Source organism: Paroedura picta, chromosome 6 (genome assembly GCF_049243985.1).
Source record: "Paroedura picta isolate Pp20150507F chromosome 6, Ppicta_v3.0, whole genome shotgun sequence".
NCBI lineage: Eukaryota > Metazoa > Chordata > Lepidosauria > Squamata > Gekkonidae > Paroedura > Paroedura picta.
The window spans coordinates 97,187,000-97,204,919 of record NC_135374.1 but is presented as its reverse complement, the minus strand read 5'-3'; the positions used below and the strand labels follow the sequence as shown (position 1 = coordinate 97,204,919).

At 42.8% G+C, this 17,920-nt stretch overlaps 1 protein-coding gene across 3 annotated transcripts in view; it reads right to left on the bottom strand.

Annotated features, from left to right (window-relative positions):
• FGF14 (fibroblast growth factor 14) overlaps positions 1–17,920 on the bottom strand; it is a 391,136-nt gene that overhangs the window by 150,607 nt on the left and 222,609 nt on the right. The window contains exon 2 of one of the 3 annotated variants that reach the window (XM_077343794.1): positions 5,173–5,212. The exons of the other annotated variants lie outside the window; for them this stretch is intronic. The gene's annotated coding sequence lies outside the window, so the exon portion shown is untranslated. The remainder of the gene's footprint in view (positions 1–5,172; positions 5,213–17,920) is intronic. 3 annotated transcript variants of the gene reach the window in all.

Here is a 17,920-nt window from a genome sequence, read left to right as displayed (position 1 = left end):
GATGAACATGCATCCTATTAGAATTAGAAAGCCACCCACGTGGAAGAAGCAAAAGAAGAGCTAGATTTAAAATACCCCACTTTTCACTACCCTAAGTCTCAAAGTGGCTTACAATCACCTTCCCTTCCTCTCCCCACAACAGACACCCTGTGAGGGAGGTGGGGCTGAGAGAGCTCTAACAGAACTGTTATGTGAGAATGACCCTAACAGAACTTTGACTAGCCTAAGGTCACCCACCTGACTGCATGTACAGTAATTCTCATCTTATGTGCCAAGAGTGGTGTAGTGTTCAAGAGTATGGCCTCTAATCTGTAGAATTGACTAGGATTCCCCACTCCTCTACATGAATCAGCTGGGTGTCCTTGAGCCAATCACAGCTCTTGCAGAGTTCTCTCAGCCTATCTTGCAAAGCTTCCTTAATCTACCTTACAGGCTGTCTGTTGTAGGGAAAGAAAGGGAAGGCAATTGTAAGCCACACTGAGACTTTGAGTAGTGGAAAACAGGGTATAAAAACCAACTCTTCTTCATATGGGGCTAAAACACCTCTCAGGGATTATCATGGTTTAACTGTTAATCAGTTCCTAAGGAAAGCACATTTCTGTGAATGTAAATGATGCCTCTTTGGGGTGGAAGAAGCAAGTTGTTCCAGTACTTGACTTGATTGCATACGTGGAGGAAAGAGACGAATTATTCCTCACAATGGGAAGGAAATAATGTGTGTCACTGGGGCTGAGGTTGAAGTGGACTTCTCAAAAGAAACAAATATCTTTAGGCACCCCAATTTGCTCCATCTCTATTGTTTGCAGTTCCAAAACCACCTACTTTATTTGGCAATTCATTTCCCCAGCTTTTTGCTAATGTCATCAAATGGGGAGGGGGCAAAAATGCTGCAATATATCATGACAACCACCCATATCAGAGACAGTGCAAGTAGCACACAGTCTTGGTGTGCCTATCATGTGAAAAGAGTAAATACGAAGTCAAATGGCTCACTTCACATGTCACGGATAAGGTGGGAATAAGCCAGGTAATCTTCAATTAACTCCCCCCCCTTCCCCTTCAGCACAGCACAAAAATGGAAGCACACGGCAGTCAACCTGTAACGTGTGACAACAGACTACATTTGGGAGGAAATGTTCACTATTCAAAAAGTCAAAAGAGTCACGTGCTGGATATGCTCCCAGGCTTTTCTGAATGCCTCTTGCAGGAAACATAGATGTGAATCTCCTCTTTCACCGCCTTTAGTATAGTATGCATTCATTTATCTTTGCTTTTAACAAAGCAGGTCGGTGGAAGAATGTGGAGTTACTGCAGCGACAGGGCTAGGTTTCAGATACTCATCACTGTCATGAAGAACTGTAATTAAATTTGACCCTCATTTGTCCTACAAGAACAGTGTATTTTGAGAGCCATCTCTATTTGGTATTAATACCATCTAAGTAGGAGGCTTAACTAGGCAGCCGTGACCGGTTCCTGATCAACCAGTGAATTTCACAGCACATAAAAGTTCCACAGGCTCCCCTCATGTTTCTTTCCAGCTGCTTAATGGGGTCTTCTCTGTTGTGGCACTTACATCCTCTGCCCTTAGCACTTCAGCATGCATAAAGGCTCACTGAAAAACACTGATCTCACGAAAATGCTAGAGATAGAGGAAAAAGCAGTGGAGTCCTGAAAGTGTTGGGAGAGAAGTGTGGAAGGAACAATGTCATGGGATCTAAGCACAGGTCTCTGACCCACCCCTGAGAGCCAGTGTAGCATAGTGGCTAAGAACAGAAGACTCTAATCTGGAGAACTGGGTTTGATTCTGCTGGAATACAATCAGCAAGTTATTTGGAGCAGGCCTACCATGTAGGGCTGGTTGTTGCAAATTGCAAGGTCCTGTTCATGTGTTCAGCAGAGACAGGAGCTGCAGAACAGGAGCTGAAGTACCGTATATACTCGCATATAAACTGACCCGCATATAAGCCGAGGCACTTAATTTACCACAAAATCTGGGCAAATTTATTGACTCGCATAAGCCGAGGGTGGGAAATGCAGCAGCTACTGGTAAATTTACAGGGTGGCCTAAGTGCTTAATCCATGCTCAATCATCACAGGCTTTCCCATCCAGCCTCCCCCCCCCCAACAAATACATTAAAGTTAAGAGGATGGATAGCTGCCGGTTTTTGTACCCCGCTTTTCACTAACCAAAGGAGTCTCAAAGTGGCTTACAATTACCTTCCCTTCCTCTCTTGATGCCAGACACCTTGAGAGAGCACTGACAGAACTGCTCTGTGAGAACAGCTCTGGCAGGAGAACCAAACAGTGACCCCCAGGCCAGCAAACCAGAACAGAACAATAGTACCCAAAGTTGGCAAAGTTGGCAACAAGTACAACAGCTACCAAATTGGGGGCTCCAGTTCCCCCCCAGAACAAAACACTGAAATAAAGAACTGTAAAACTGAAAACTGAAAGAAAGAGCTGTAAAAATCAACTTTTAAAAGAAACACAAGGAGAAAAGGCAAACAATGCTGCCCCTCAGATAAAAGAAGAAACACTGAAAAAACAGTAAATCCCAAAGCACCCCCAAAACCCACCCCACCCCCAGAAACCAAAAGAATAGTTTGGAAGAAGTGATTAGGAAAAGAGGGGGGAAAATATCAGAATCCCTCAGTCAAACCACTGATGTCCTACAAGCTGCCAGAGTAAGCTTTCAAGGTATCCAGAAGGCAATGGTTAGCTAGAAACAATTAGCTCACTTGCAAAGAGCTTAGTTTTTAAGATCTTTGCAGAAGGCAAAGGTTAACTGGAGGCCACTAGCTCACATGCAAAGAGCTCAGGTTGCAGATGCAATGCTGTGATTGCCTGGCTGGGGGCAGGCTGTTAATCAATTACCCACGTATGAGCCGTGGAGGTCTTTTAAGTGGTAAAAACTGTGCTGGAAAACTCAGCTTATACGCAAGTATATACGGTATATGAGTCATCAGAGGCTTTTGTTTCAGATGGGAACATCCATTTCCTCTTGGAGCAGGAAAAGGAGGAGAGAGGACTTTTGATCCCAGTGACTCCGTTTTTCTCTGTGTTAGACACAGCTCCTGGCTGTTCTTCATTTTGTAGCAACATGTCAGAACTGCTTTTTCTTCTGTAACCTGCTGAACTTTTGTAGAGCCCTGATTTGGCAAGGCTGGTTAATCAGTGAGCATGTTATATTTGTGTAGCAAGTAAACTTTATTTCATAAGCATCTCTTATTGTTCCAGGGCCTTATTGAGGCTATACCTCCAGGATCCAAAGCAAAGCATTTACTGTGCTCTCTTAAGGTGTGCTAAGTGTGGAACCTTATGCAGTGGTGGGGAAGGGCAATCATCCTTTCTATGTTTTGGTGACATTTACCAGTGTTTCCAGACAGGTTTGCAATGCAGAAGTTATTAGGGCACCACAGCCAGATCCACAACAGATATTGGTAGCAGAGGGTAGGATCTGGTGTGGGCATCTATTCCTTCCCCAAATGTCATGAAACAATTGTTGTTGTTTTTTGCTTTCCACAACAACAGATTTCCCACTTCTCCACATGCAGGCAAGCTGGGTGAACTCGAGCTAGTTACAGTCCTGTTAGAACAACCCCACCTCCCTCCCTCCCCAGGTGCCTGTTGTGGGGAGGGGAAGGGAAGGGGAATGTAAGTCACTTTGGGATTGTGAACAGTGAGCTATAAAAAACAACTCTTCTGATATTTTCATGCAATTGATTATTGGTTCTGATCAGGGTCTCTCATTTCAAATGGGTAAAAACACAGCTAGATTGTTCTCTGGCATTACATTTTTTAGGATGGAAGGGGGAAATAATTTGTTATGCAAAAAGACACAGCCTCTTCTGCTAACACAGCACTGGCCAAGGAATGTGTCTCAGTGTATTGTAGCAGGATAGAATGGAACTCAAAACTGTGGAGTTCAGATTCCAGATACCATTTGGATTATGCATAAGGTCCTTTTAGTTCTTCATAAAACCATAAAACGATGAACTGCAGATATACTGACTGTTTTACCAAATATATAAAGTTTATAATTCAAAAATTTGATATTCCAAGACCTGAGCTTACCAAAGTTTACAAAATCTGCCAAATGAATCCCCGATTCGATGGGCTTCACTTATCCCAAAAAATAACATTGACTACTCTGTCCTTTTTTTTTAAATGTTGTAATTTTGTACATTACGGTATCTTAATGAAAACATCAGTGATGGAACTATGTAAGACAAAGACTCTTACAATGGACATCACTTTTCATGAACATCACTGGACGACAACCATATTGACTCAAGTGGGTAGCCGTGTTGGTTTAAAGGAGCACAGCAAAAATTGAGTCCAATAGCACCTTTAGACCAATATAGAGTTATTCAAGGCATGAGCTTTCAAGTGCACACACCATTAATAAATCTTTGTTGGTCTTAAAGGTGCTATTGGACTCAATTTTTGTTGAACCATATTGAATATCCTTCCAGTGGTGTGGTCACAAGACATTGGTGTTCTTCATTAATTAATCCAGAACCTGACTTTATTCTTGTACCAGACCATAGAAGTACATAACAATTGACCCAGAATAAATGCTAGATCCTCATGACATATGTGTAAAATATGGGGAAATTTTGACACTGCTCTTGAATTCTGTTGGAGTGTTTGTTTGTATATAGACCGCTCTCCCCTTGCAGCTCAGGACGGTTTACAGAGAATTTGGAAAATCACAATACAGGCACAACATGGTTCAATAACATCTGATAATGACAATGGTGGTAACACTAAAATAAACTAGACTAATGCCAACACTTTTGAGTGGTAATTAACCCGTGAATATGGCACCTGCATTTCACAAAGATAATGGAAGATGTTTCAAAGCTCTGTCAAAGAACTAGATGGCTGACATCACTGATAATAGGATACGTAAACTCTCCTTTGGTTCTTTGGCTCAAATTAATCCCAGCATAACAACTGGCCACCTTGGTTGGCTGACATTTTTCATTCACAAAATTATTATTGTTTTATGGTTACCATACAACAGACAGTATCAATTACAGAAAACAGAACTCAGGAGAAATGAAACAGTGAAGGTACTCAACATATTGTCATGACGCTATAGAAAAAAAAAGGTTTAAAACATGAATGAGAAGAAAGATCAATAAAATGGGGGGAGGGATTACATACCACTATTTGTGTTTGTTGGGGTCCTTCTCCTTCTTCCACCCTAGAAAACAAGATTCCATACAGCAAGCGTTATAGCTCTACCTACTAGGAAGTGAGTGGTTAAAAACCTAATTTAAAGGAGGCTTCAGTATCTGGGAGGCAACACTTCCTCTTTTCTCCTCTCTCAGTCATTGGAAAATAGAGCATGTGATTTCTAGCAATTAGCAGATGAACATTGTAGTTATATAAATAAATATAATGATTTGATTAAAAGTGATGATTACAAGGAAGCACTCTAATGGATTTTGGGTTTGAGCAACATGGAGAAAGTGAAATAAAGGCAGTAAACAACCACTATTTTCAACATTGCATTTGTGTACGTTTCTCTTACAAATCAGTGACCATACAGCAAATCTGTGGTTGGGCTGAAAATAAAGAAGGCAGCCAGTTCTCTAAAGACCTTTCAGTAGGACAAGATTTCTCCAGTTCTAACTGGCAAATAATCAAGCTCCTTGTATATAAACTGATATATACACAGTAAATGTGGCCTGCTAATCAAAGAACGAAGCCATGTACCATAGTCCCGTATAATCTAATGTTTCCAAAATGTCAAAGGCTTTGAGGGTTAATATGCATAAATAGCTACCGCATACAGGGTACTTTGCATAGCTCCTGGGCAACAAATAGCAATAATATGAATTATTCTTCTTCAAAATGGAAACAACAACCCCATACAACCTTGAGTCTAGACCATTGCAGAGCAGGGAAGGGAATGAGAATGCTTTATTATTATTATACTGTAATAGAGATTTCAGCAACCAGGACATAATTTCTATCCTTTTTTTCATAGCTTGGTGTGAGTTTCAAATCACTCCCACGTAAGGTTCCCATTTGCCAATATATCAGACTTTCTCAATCAGGGTTTTGTGAAGTCCTGGGGTTTCTTGATGATCTTGGAAGAGTTTCCCAAATGGGAGGAAGTTAGATCATTTTTAATATATTTTTTCCATTTGTTAAACATTTATTGGTTGATATGCCCATATATGGCCATGTTGACAAATTCCACTCCCAAAATGGCCAATGATGGGCCTGGAGGGGGTGGGAAGGAGAAGGACCTGGGGTGGGCATGTACACAACTATGCTTCCCAACCATATTCTGCACAATTGTGCCACTTCTGGGGGTTTCTCAAAGCCTGAAGAATGTTTCAGGGGTTTCTCAATGGGCAAAAAGTTGAGAAAGGCTGCAGTATAGCAACCCTTTCCTGCTGATGCTCAGTGGATGAGCAGAAACTAGGGCCAAGGGAGGAGGGCACAATCACCCTGAAAAGAAAAATGTACAAAATGTAATTTAAAAGAACTAAAATGAAATATCTACTTTTGTTTCAGCAAAGAAATTTTCACTTGAACAATCCTATCTTAAAAGCAGTGTATAAGCAATGGTCTAAGGGCTTTATTAAGCCCTGGATCTCATTTATTGACCTCAGTTATCTATAATGAGCAATCACACCAAATCCAGATTACAGTTAATTATAAGTTATAGGTAGAAAATTAGCAGGTTTTAAGCTATAGGACAGTGGTAACCAACCTTTTTATCACCGGGAACCGGTCAACACTTGACAATTTTACTGAGGCCCGGGGGGGGGGGGAGGTAGTCTTTTGCCGAGGAACATTGCTGCCACCTGAGCCCCTGCTCCACTTGCTTTCCCGCTGGAACCCTTGAATTCCCACCGCCTGCAGGGGGCGCTGCCAGCAGCAGCTGCGCAGTGCCACGCGAGGGGGATCCCCATCCATGGCGGCCACTGGAGAGCCAGTGGCAGAGAGGCAGGACACCCCCAAAGCAGCAGCCAGGGAGGAGGACGAGGAGGAGCCGCGGCCAAGTACTGACTGATCCACGGACCGGGACTGGTCTCCGGACCAGTGGTTGGGGACCACTGCTATAGGGAGATTGCCTTTAAATTGGGAAAGAGGCCATTTTGGTTCAATCTGTTTTCAAACATCTGCTAAATCACCGTAGTAGGAAAATATAGTCGTTTAAGAACCAAATGGTAACGATCTGTATGCATAATATATTTATTGATTTATTGCTTGAAAATACAGAGAGGACTCTTTTAGTTACCATAATACAGATTTATAGATGAATATTAGACCAGAGGAGTGGAAATCATTATGTCTAGACTTATGTACACAAGACTTGGACAGAATTTTTTAAAAGGCTTGTTTCAGTATACTTAAGGACCCCCCTCATCTGGGACAAAGAGATATTCAAGCACCCCACAGGGACTTTGACCCCCCCCCATTTAACCTTAACCATGTTCAAACGTTATAGTGAATGTACAGCATACACCAAGAGCCAACATATATTCACGTTGCAATTGAAAGTAGGGGCCAGTACCTGGATAAATGTGATGGTTATCACACATACAGCTATACATGTGACATGAACATCTCCCAGATCTCTCTCTCTTTTTAAATCCAATGTATGCTGTTCACACATTGTGCATGTGTTCACTGAAACTTGTGAACAGGGCTTTTGTATCAGCTTGAAAATAGCTAAGCAAAGGCTCAAAGCAACCCTTCTCCTGCCCTCCTCCTCCTCCTCCAATACGAGAGGGGCCAATTGACTGCATTTCACTATTTCAGCTACCCAGAGTGACGGACAGGCTCGCACTTCAGGCCAGATGATCTGAGCGCTGAACTTGCTGTGTTCTTATTCTGTTCTCTGTGAGACGGAGGCTCTGAGATGTGCTGGCTCCTGTGGGCAAGTCAGCCTTTCTGCCAGCAGCTACGGGATTCTGACGGTAGCTGCAAGACGGATTGCAGCCCCACCTGGAGAGCAGCCGTTTCTGTCTTCTGCCAATAGGGGGAGCCTTCCCCTCCTAGGTTGTTTTGTCCGGCAACAAAGGTAGGAGAGAAAGGCAGAGTCCGATTTCTACATTCAAAATCCACTGCCCTAGGCTGAAAATAAATTTTATTTTGCAAACTGCATTGCTTCTGAGTTCATCTGGGAGTCTGTGGCTATGCCTACAACCACGTGATAAGGATTCTACATTTTGCATTTATTGCTGCTGCAGAAGCAGATGAATGAGTGAACGTAGCAGCCGCACAGGAGTTTCCTGCACTCTTTCATGTACTGGCTGCCATTTCCCCTCCACTTCCAGAGAGCTTAATTTTGTTTCAGTTCTGTGCATTAAAGGAAGTGAGATCCCACCCCATAAATGCTTATGAGGGATGGGAATCATTAGCCTTTAAGATTCAATTCTTACAGATTCCCTGCTCTCACTGCTGCTCCCCCCCCCCAACCCACATGGCTTTTCAGTGGATTCTCTGATCCACTGAGACACAATTTTAGAAGAAAGTGTTAAGACGGCAGAGGCCGGAATGCGGCTGTTTAAGTAGCTCACCTGCTTGTTGCACATACTGTTCTGTTCCTACCTTGATGACTAATTTAATAACTGTCTGTGGCTTTATCTCGCTCTCTTATATATTAAACCTTTAAAAACCAGAGTCCGTAGACAGAAGACCTCTTTGAAAACTGAAAGATGATAAGAGTCACCTGAGGAATCAAATGAGATTATTCTTCCCTTTGGAGAAAAACAAGAGTTGGTTTTTACACCCCGCTTTTCCCTATCCAAAGGAGTCTCAAAGTGGCGTACAATCACCTTCCTTTCCTCTCTGTGAGGTCAGTGGCACTCAGGGAGCTCTGAGAGAAACTGCTCTGTGAGAACAGCTCTAACAGGACTGTGACTAGCCCAAGGTCACCCAGCTGGCTGCATGTGAAGGACTGGGGAAGCCAACTCCGCTGTCCAGATTAGAAGCTGCCACTCTTAATCACTTCACCAAGCTGGGATGGTAGTTTCCCCAAATTTGCCTGCACAAGGTTGGTAGAAGTGCAAGTAGTGACACAAATACACAGACCGTCAATGAAGAGAACAGACAGGTATCAGACTAGCAGGATGGATTCTTAGAGGCCAATTCAACCCTGCAGGTGGCGTCAGAAGGATTGCTGTATGGAATGCTGCTTTGTAGGAAGGGGAGAAGAAGAGCGAATGGCTCTTAGCAGATAAAACAAGCAGATTTAGTAGAGCATTTCAGAGACAGGTGAAACATCACGGAAAGATTAATCGAAGTGTGATTCACCAGCCTGCCTAAGCACAAGTAGTGCAAGTACATTCTTACGTTGCCTGGGAAACAGCAGTGAGGTGCATGGTAGAGGCCTTGCAGCAAGAAAACTAGGCTTCAGGGGTAGTGGATTACTGTGGCATCGGCACTGCCTCTGTCTCTCTCTGCTCCCCATGCCTTGTTGCTGCCGCCACTGTCCCTGCTCAAGAACCAGAGTAGACAAGTCTCTTTAGCTATATGCCGCTCCTGGACACTTCCAAAACAAACCTCCAGAAATTTCGTCACTTCCTTTCGTGAGAGTTTGGCTACCCTTGGGTGAATGAAGAAACAAGCAGCTAGAAATGGTGGCTGAATTCTCACAAGGAGGAACCTCGCAAGATTTCCAGAAATGACACACGTGGCTCACTGTGTTGCTTTTAAACAGGTTTTGAGGGAGGAAAGATGATGATCTTCTCTGGTTCCTAGTCAGGGCGGCCGGCCCAGGGGCTGATGGGAGGCAGTGGAAAACAAACCTAAGGCAAACACTTCAGGTTTCTTAATCAGAGAGGTGTCCTACATCAAGGTCCTTGATTTCACTATTATGCAGAGTATGAAACAGAAACCTTTAGTGAGCATACTGAGCATAGATGAACACCCATCATTCTACATTATCCTGACTCAGGGCCTTGGTTCATCAAGGTGTTCCATAGACTGTCGATGGCTCTCCAGGGGCTCAGGTAGGTGTCTTTCCAATCACCTAGTTCCTCATCTTTTTGTTTTCAAGTGGGGATCGAACCTGAGGCTTTCTGCCTGCAAAGCAGAGGTCCAGCCTCTCAGCTACAGATTGTCCCTTTGATTCCAAACAGAACGCATAACTCTGTTCCTTCATTTACTCTTATTTTAGTCAGTCAAAACAAAAAGAAAATGCTTCTGTATCCTTTTATCAGTCTCCTGAACACATCATGTCCTCCAGAGAATCTTCTCTTCACATGTACCAAAATTCCATGTTTTCCCAATCAAAGTATGTTTCTATGTACAGAACTGAGTTTGCTTCTATGCGCATTAAAAGAGATTAAACATTGAACAGCTGGTTATTCATATGAACAGGAACCAAACAGGCTGAATTAGGGTTAGTTTACAATATTGGCATTATTACGTAGCTTGTAAGGACGTCAGTTCACAGTACGCAAGAGATCGCTCAAAACAGTCGCACAAAACACGATGTCACGTGAGCAACTATAAAAGAAATTAATGGATATGTCTTCAATAATACATATAGATCAATCATTGCTAGGAGGACTCAACAATTAAAACAGTCACCATATCAGTGCAGAGATGCCACCAGCGCAAGAAATAAATGTCTACTTTGTGATTATTTAATTGATTTTTTTTCCAATTTATATGCCACCCCACCCCAAAGGCTTGGGGCAGCTTACAATATATTCACAGTATAACAGAGATTTTAAAAAGTTCATCTTAAAAACAAGTTTGTTTTGCCATTCGTGTCTAGTGAAATTACACACAATAATATTACACACCCTTTGCTGGATAAATAGTGACAGGTTTAAAATTAAAGAAAATTCTCGCTGAGCTGCTATTTACACATTGCACCATCTGTAGGCCCCATGGGGGGCACTTTCCATCTTTGTTTTGACTTCAGTTTTCCTGTTATATGAAACAAATGATAAAGAGATGCCAAGAAAGCTCCGGAAACAAAAGTTATCTGCATTATGCTCCGGAAATTAAATATTGCACAACTGTTCTACAAGTATTTAATTGGAAGGACTATGTGAATACTTAGAAATGGTCATGGTCACAAAAATTCAGAGAGGCATGTAAGCTCAAGGGTATGGCCTGATCCTGTTACAATGGCTACATCACCCCAAATACCTGTCAGATGCTATGCATGTGAATTCCACCATGTCTTGTCTTTACTGGTGCTATTTTACTTATGTGTAGAGTTGGGGGGAAACTGCAAGAGTGGGGATTGGGGGTGGGGGTGGCTGGCTGAGATGAACGCACTATGAAATTTGGGAGGAACTCAGAAGATTATGTTGCCCACTGCTATTTTGAATCAGAATTCATTCTTACCAGAAGCTGTGGCTTTGAGATATTGGGCAATATCCTACTATGGTCAGGAGGAACTTCTTCCAGTCTCAGGAGCCTTCTCCAACTCAAGTTTGACGGCTAGATCAAAATACTGACACCATTAAAGTTGGAGGAAGAACCCCTCCTGTCAAACAAAGTCTCCTTAGGCTGGAGAAAGGCTTCCAGCTTTGCTTCTTGGAGAGGTAGATAGGATACAGGCAACATATTTACATTGTATAATACTGACTGGCCATCAGCACTCCATCTATAGCAGTGGTTCTCAACCTGGGGGTCGGGTCCCCATTGAGGGTCGAATGACCCTTTCACAGGGGTCATAGCAGGGCAAGAAACTTGGAGGGGTGCCATCTACACAACAGCCTTGCGGGGTAGATCGAGTGTTCGTCTGTCTGGAGCAACGGAAAAGAGCAAGATCAGCACGGTGGGACAAGAGGCAGAGCTGAATGGAGAAACCCTGGAAAAAACCCAATTTATATACAATCGTGCACAATGGATCTTCACGTCATTGGCCAGTTTTGGTTTAATTTCTGTGATAGAACACTTGCATAATTTCATGGTTGGTGTCACCACAACATGAGGAACTGGATTAAAGGGCCGTGGCATTAGGGAAGTTGAGAACCACTGACCTACAGAATCATCTGAGAGGCTAGGAGAGCCCATCTTCTCCCAGCCAGCTTGTAGGTAGCACAGATTACCATGCTGCTCATAAAAACTAGACCTAACAGATCATCCTCCATGGTAGATCATCTCCCAGTCTGAGTTCCCACTATGGTCCCTTGCCTTAGTGGAAGAAAAAATGGAGGACAGAAAGCAATGTTGGAGAATATTACCACATGGTACCTGAAAGTGAAATTACTTGAGGAATTCCAGAGATCTATAGAATGGGTAATTCCTACACTATTGTGAGATCATTTATGAATACAACTAGAAGTGATGTCACAGTGTTTACCCACCCCATTATTTTTACCTCTGGAGTAAAGAGGCAAACCTAATAGGAAATACACCACCTGTGATGCTGTGTGTTCATGAGTGCATTATTGCTATATGTATTTCTTTGTTGGTTGCAATCCAGAGATAGTATGGGGTTTTTCTGACGTTCAGTACACTTGTTGGCATGCACAGATTCAGACAAATAATAATATGGTTAGGCATCAAATAAAGATACGGAGAAGTGCTGAGGTTGCTATAGTAAACACCAAGCTTATTCATCCTGCAATGAATATTCATGCGCACATTTATCACTGTTAATTTCCCCTCCCTCAAACTTGCAATAGCAACGCGTTTGATAAATTGGGCTCAGTGATAAAACAAATGTAAATTGGAGTGCTTCCGTGTGTGCTCACCAAACATCTGCCAGAGAACATTAAGAAGAATACAGTATTTCACATCTCAAGGGAACCATTGACTGCGGTGTTAATAAATCAAGGAGAGATTATAGCTTAGTTTTTACCATTATTTCAGTGGCGGCTCCTTCTCCCCGCCCCCTGCTTTACTGACAGGCAGCCCTGTAGGATTAGGTAAAAGGAAAACTCAGATGAGATCAAAGGAGAGTTGACCTTGGCAAGGAAAAATGCAGGGAAATTTCTCCAAGCACAGCTGCTGTGCCTGCCATATTTATTTCAGAGTAGCATGCAAGGTGTAATGACAGCCTCTATGCAAGTTGTATATAATCAGCAGCATCGGTATGCATTTAATGGCACAGCCCTGTGATTCTACTACAGTGGGCCTGTTGCTCTCTTCTTGTGAGCAAGTACAGTGACGTGTTTAAGAGCTCTAATCTGCCATGAGCTTTGCCATGCACCTCCCTGAGGGACTGAGGGCCAGGCTCCCTCTCTCTCCAGCCTATTTCACAGGGGACTGTGCATGCTGCTCTGGGCTCCGTGGAGGATGGGCAGCCAGCTGGGTGACCTTGGGCTCGCCATAGCACTGATAAAGCTGTGCTGACTGAGCAGTGATATCAGGGCTCTCTCAGCCTCTCCTCCCTCACAAGGTGTCTGTTGTGTTGAGACTCCTTCAGGTAGAGAAAAGCAGCATATAAGAACCAACTCTTCTTCTTCTTCTTCTTCAAGTCTAATAAAAGCTAAACTAATTGGATAACTGTTTTGTACACAATGGCCAGGCTCAGATTTAAACATGTGTGTGCATTTCCTCCTCCACCACTCATTCCAATTCAATGAACCACTTCCTGTTTTGTGCAAGCCACAGAATGCCAATGCATCCAATCCATGGTTTATTCTGACCCTTCCAACCAACAGCATGCAGTACTGAGAGCAGGGTCAGCAGAACCTACACTCTAACAGCTTGTTTGCCACAGCAAACTATTATTCACACCAACGTAAAAACCACTCATTGAATGAAAGTGTGCAAGAAGTGCAGATCTCAGTAGACTATTGCCAATACATGGCTTGGTGCTTGATCACACCTGTCGGGGACACATCAGGAGGTGGATATGGCATACTCGCAGTACTGAACTCCTTTCATGATCACTCAATATTTGATGATTCATAGCTGAATATGCAAGCTGGCTTGATTGAAATGCATAAGAATATAATAATGGGCCATGCTGGATCGCACCAGTAGTCTATCTAGTCCTCCTATTTCACACAGTGGTCAACTGGTTGCCTTCAAGGGCTAACTGGCAGACTAAGGCAGAGGCCTTCCCATGATTCAAGTGGGCAGTTGTGTTGGTCTGAAGTAGTAGAAGAAGAAGAGTTGGTTCTTATATGCCGCTTTTCTCTACCTGAAGGAGTCTCAAAGCAGCTTACAGACACCTTCCCTTTCCTCTCCCCACAACAGACACCTGTGAGGGAGGTGAGGCTGAGAGAGCCCTGATATTACTGCTCAGTCAGAACAGCTTTATCAGTGCTGTGGGGAGCCCAAGGTCACCCAGCTGGCTGCATGTGGGGGGAGTGCAGAATCAAACCCGGCTCGCCAGATTAGAAGCTGCCACTCTTGGCCACTACACCCAACTGGCTCTCAAGTAGCACAACAAAAGTTTAAATCCAATAGCACCTTTAAGACCAACCAAGATTTATTCAAGGCATGAGCTTTCGAGTGCATGCACCCTTCCTCAGACAATGGAACAACGATCCTAAGAGTACAGATATAAGGAAAAGGTAAATTAGCAGCCAATGAGAAAACTGTCATAACATCCAAATTAGGCAGTATGATAATCCTTTGCTTAAAAAAAGCTAACCAGTCATTTGGGTTCAGTTGCAGTTCATAAGAACATTGGAGAAATAAAAATGTCCGTGTTAGTTATTAATAGCAGAAACTTTCCTAGTTGTGAAAAGAAATAATTAAAAGAGACTAGTTGATTGCCCCCATCTGTCTCCAGCATTCCTAGAGCAAGAAGCTTGAAAAATCACTCCCCTGTTTAAATTTATGGACCTGTTCCAACCTATGCCTGTCTAGCAGTCCTGATTGTTGGGGGTCTCCAAAAGGCCTTTTTTTTTGGGGGGGGGGCATTGGTAATTTATCAAAAGCTGCTCTTTCCTACAATACTGTGCTAAACAATCTAAAGCTCTCCTCATTCCCACTGGTGTCCTAAATAACAAAACCTCAAAATTAAGAATTGAGCCCCTGGCTTTCTGACAAGTGGCTGTGAAGGCAATCAAGTGCCTTCAAAAGAGGAACCAAAATCTTTTGTCATTTTCATCCCATTATATTTTGCTGTTTGGGAAATGCACAGTATTAACATTTTACACTGTTTGCACAATTTAATATTCATGGCTGGGTACCGTTTTCAATTAAATATTCTGCTTTATTTTGTCTCTTAATAGCGCTCTTTTTTTGCAAACATACTTGGGGGTGGGAATTGGAAAGTACTTTAGAGTTATTTTAAAAAATAGCTTGCAAATGCCACTTTTACAGCTATTTCTGTCTCCATGGATGCACATCTAGACAAATGCATAAACAACTGTGGGCCAAGTATATTGTTAAGTGTGTATTATGATGGATGACAGGAAAGACTGACAGATATCCTTCTATCAATCAGCTCCCCAGAACATACATCTTTTTGAACTGAACTGTAACAGAGCAAACTTATCGTGCAGTCTTAAACAGAGTTATTTCCTTCTAAGCCTATTGATTTCAATAGACTTAAAAGTATAGAACTCTGCTTTGGGCTGCATACTTTGAGGTCTATAATATTTTATCGCTTCAGAGGTTGAACATGGGCAGAGCACTAATTCAGATCAGGCATGGGACAAAAGTGCAATAACCAAACTATTTCTTGTTGCCTGCTCCATTGCAATTCTGTCCTGTAATTTTAAACCCGCCAGAATGAAGACAAATCCCAGCAATTTTAGTATTCTGTAACTGAGATTCCAATGAGAATGCTGGGATACAGTGTGGAAAGCCATAAATACCTCGTCCATCCTTCTTAAAAGCATTTAAATTGGTTAAATATATCCTGCTCCCCGATAATAATATTTTGATCTTTTGAAAACAGACGCTATTAAAGGCTTCCTGAGTCTAGCAAATCAAAGCTTAGAACTAAAATAGGAGACGGCCAATTATATGTGAGAGGAACTATACATTAGACAGGGCAAAGGAGATGCTGAAAAGGATAAAAGAAAGTTATCTGGCAATACCACATGTTCATTCTTCTGCTTCACAGGGCCTTTATAGGAATCCTTGGTTAAAAAAAATGTGTTTGTTTCCACGGTAACCCAGTTAATAGAGGCATCCATCCCAATTAAATACATATCACTAGAAGACACTTATTGACAAGTGAATTATGGGGAATCAAGGATATGAGATAGGAACCAATTCAGATGTAGCTACTGCAATGTGCGAGCAAGTAAAAATTGCTCTAATATGGCAAAAGGAATTGCTTTCTATACCAGTCTGCCAGATAAACTTCCCTACACTGACGACAGATCTGATTTAAACATGCCGTGGGCAGGGGGGGAGTATATACCTGTTTGTCATTGTACATACCCAAAACCCTATTTGAGATGGTCTGGATGCATGCAATGAGGCACCATTGGCAACCACAGTATACAGAAAGAGGTGAATCATCCATGGGAATGTCACTGCTATTCACACACTATTCTCTTAATTAAATGAAAAAGAAGAGAAGGTTTTAACACTCCGCTTTTCTCCACCTTAAAGAGTCTCAAAGTGGCTTACAATCACATTTTCTTTCTCTTCCCACAACACGCACCTTGTGAGGTAGGTGAGGCTGAGAGAGTTAAGAGAGAACTGTGATTGGCCCAAGGTCACCCTGCTGGCTTCATGTGGAGGAGTGGGGAATCAAACCTGCTTCTCCAGATTAGAATCTGCTACTCGTAGCCACTACATGCTGCCTAAAATTTGGCAATAAATCAAGATGTACTGCTTGAGTATAACATCTGAGACATTCTTGGGAGGGGAGATCTCTCAGGGGTGTCCACACATCCTTGAGTTGACAATGAAATTTGCAAAATGTGAACTTTGCTGAATATAACACCTAATAAAGCTAGCAGAATTTCTCATCAGGAATTTAACCGCCTATGCACAGAACCACATCCACGACTCTCCTTGATTGACCGAAAGGAAGCCTCGGAGGGAACACGTTTTCTTCTGGTACTCAATGCCCCCTTCTGGCACTAAATGCCAAGGAGTCTTCTGGCACTCAGACCTGGCGTGATGTGGAATTTAAAGCAGCCATCAAGTATCGGGGGTTCGTGCGTGGCCAACCTGATCCGAAAAGCAGTTGATCCAACTAACAACACCGTACAAAACATCAGTATTGATCTCTTCAAATTGATTTAGTGCTTTAGCTTTAGGTTAGCTAAGCATTATTCATGAAGTAGCAAAGAGAAAGCCATGGCATTTTTTTTTCTTCTCACATGTCTGGCGCTGGGATTCAAATGCTTGTTATTAATTGGCATAAATTAGAGTGCTCTCAGAAGACAACTTGGAGGATCATCTGGATCATTTAAGGGCCACTGAATTTGTCTTCATCCACTACTATAGGACACTGTTTGGCTATTGTTTACCTCATTTGCTCCCCAGCTGATGAACTAACTTTATGATTCACAGATGGACTGTGACTCCCTCGGAAAGAGAAGCCCAGAGTGCCACGATCACTTTAAAAGAGAGAAGATGGAGCTGGGTGAGGATGGGCACCAACTGGCTCATGAGCTAAGGTTCATGATGAGTTTTGGCTGGGTCATGCTTTGCAAAGTGAAGTTCGTGGCAGGCCAATCAAGAGGAACTTTCCATGAACTTTCAATCTGTTTGTGGCAGTTAGTGAATGGTTACATCTCCAGACTTTCTCAAATTAATCTAAATGTTTACCAAATGTCAAAGCAACTGGGGGAGGGGGGAGAACCAGGAGGGTATGTAGAGGCGCACTTGAGGGGAGGTCCATTCCATACACTCCCAAACTTCCTGAACCCGAGCCTGCCATTTCCCAGAAGGCACTTTCTTGGGGATACCTTTAGGGGGTGGGGCATAACTCAGACCTCATCAATCCTCACCAAACTAGGAGACTACATAGAGGAGTGCCCAATGGAGATCTCCTGCAAGTTTGGTGTTTCTAGTATGCCAGAGAGCTGAACTCTCATCTCACGAA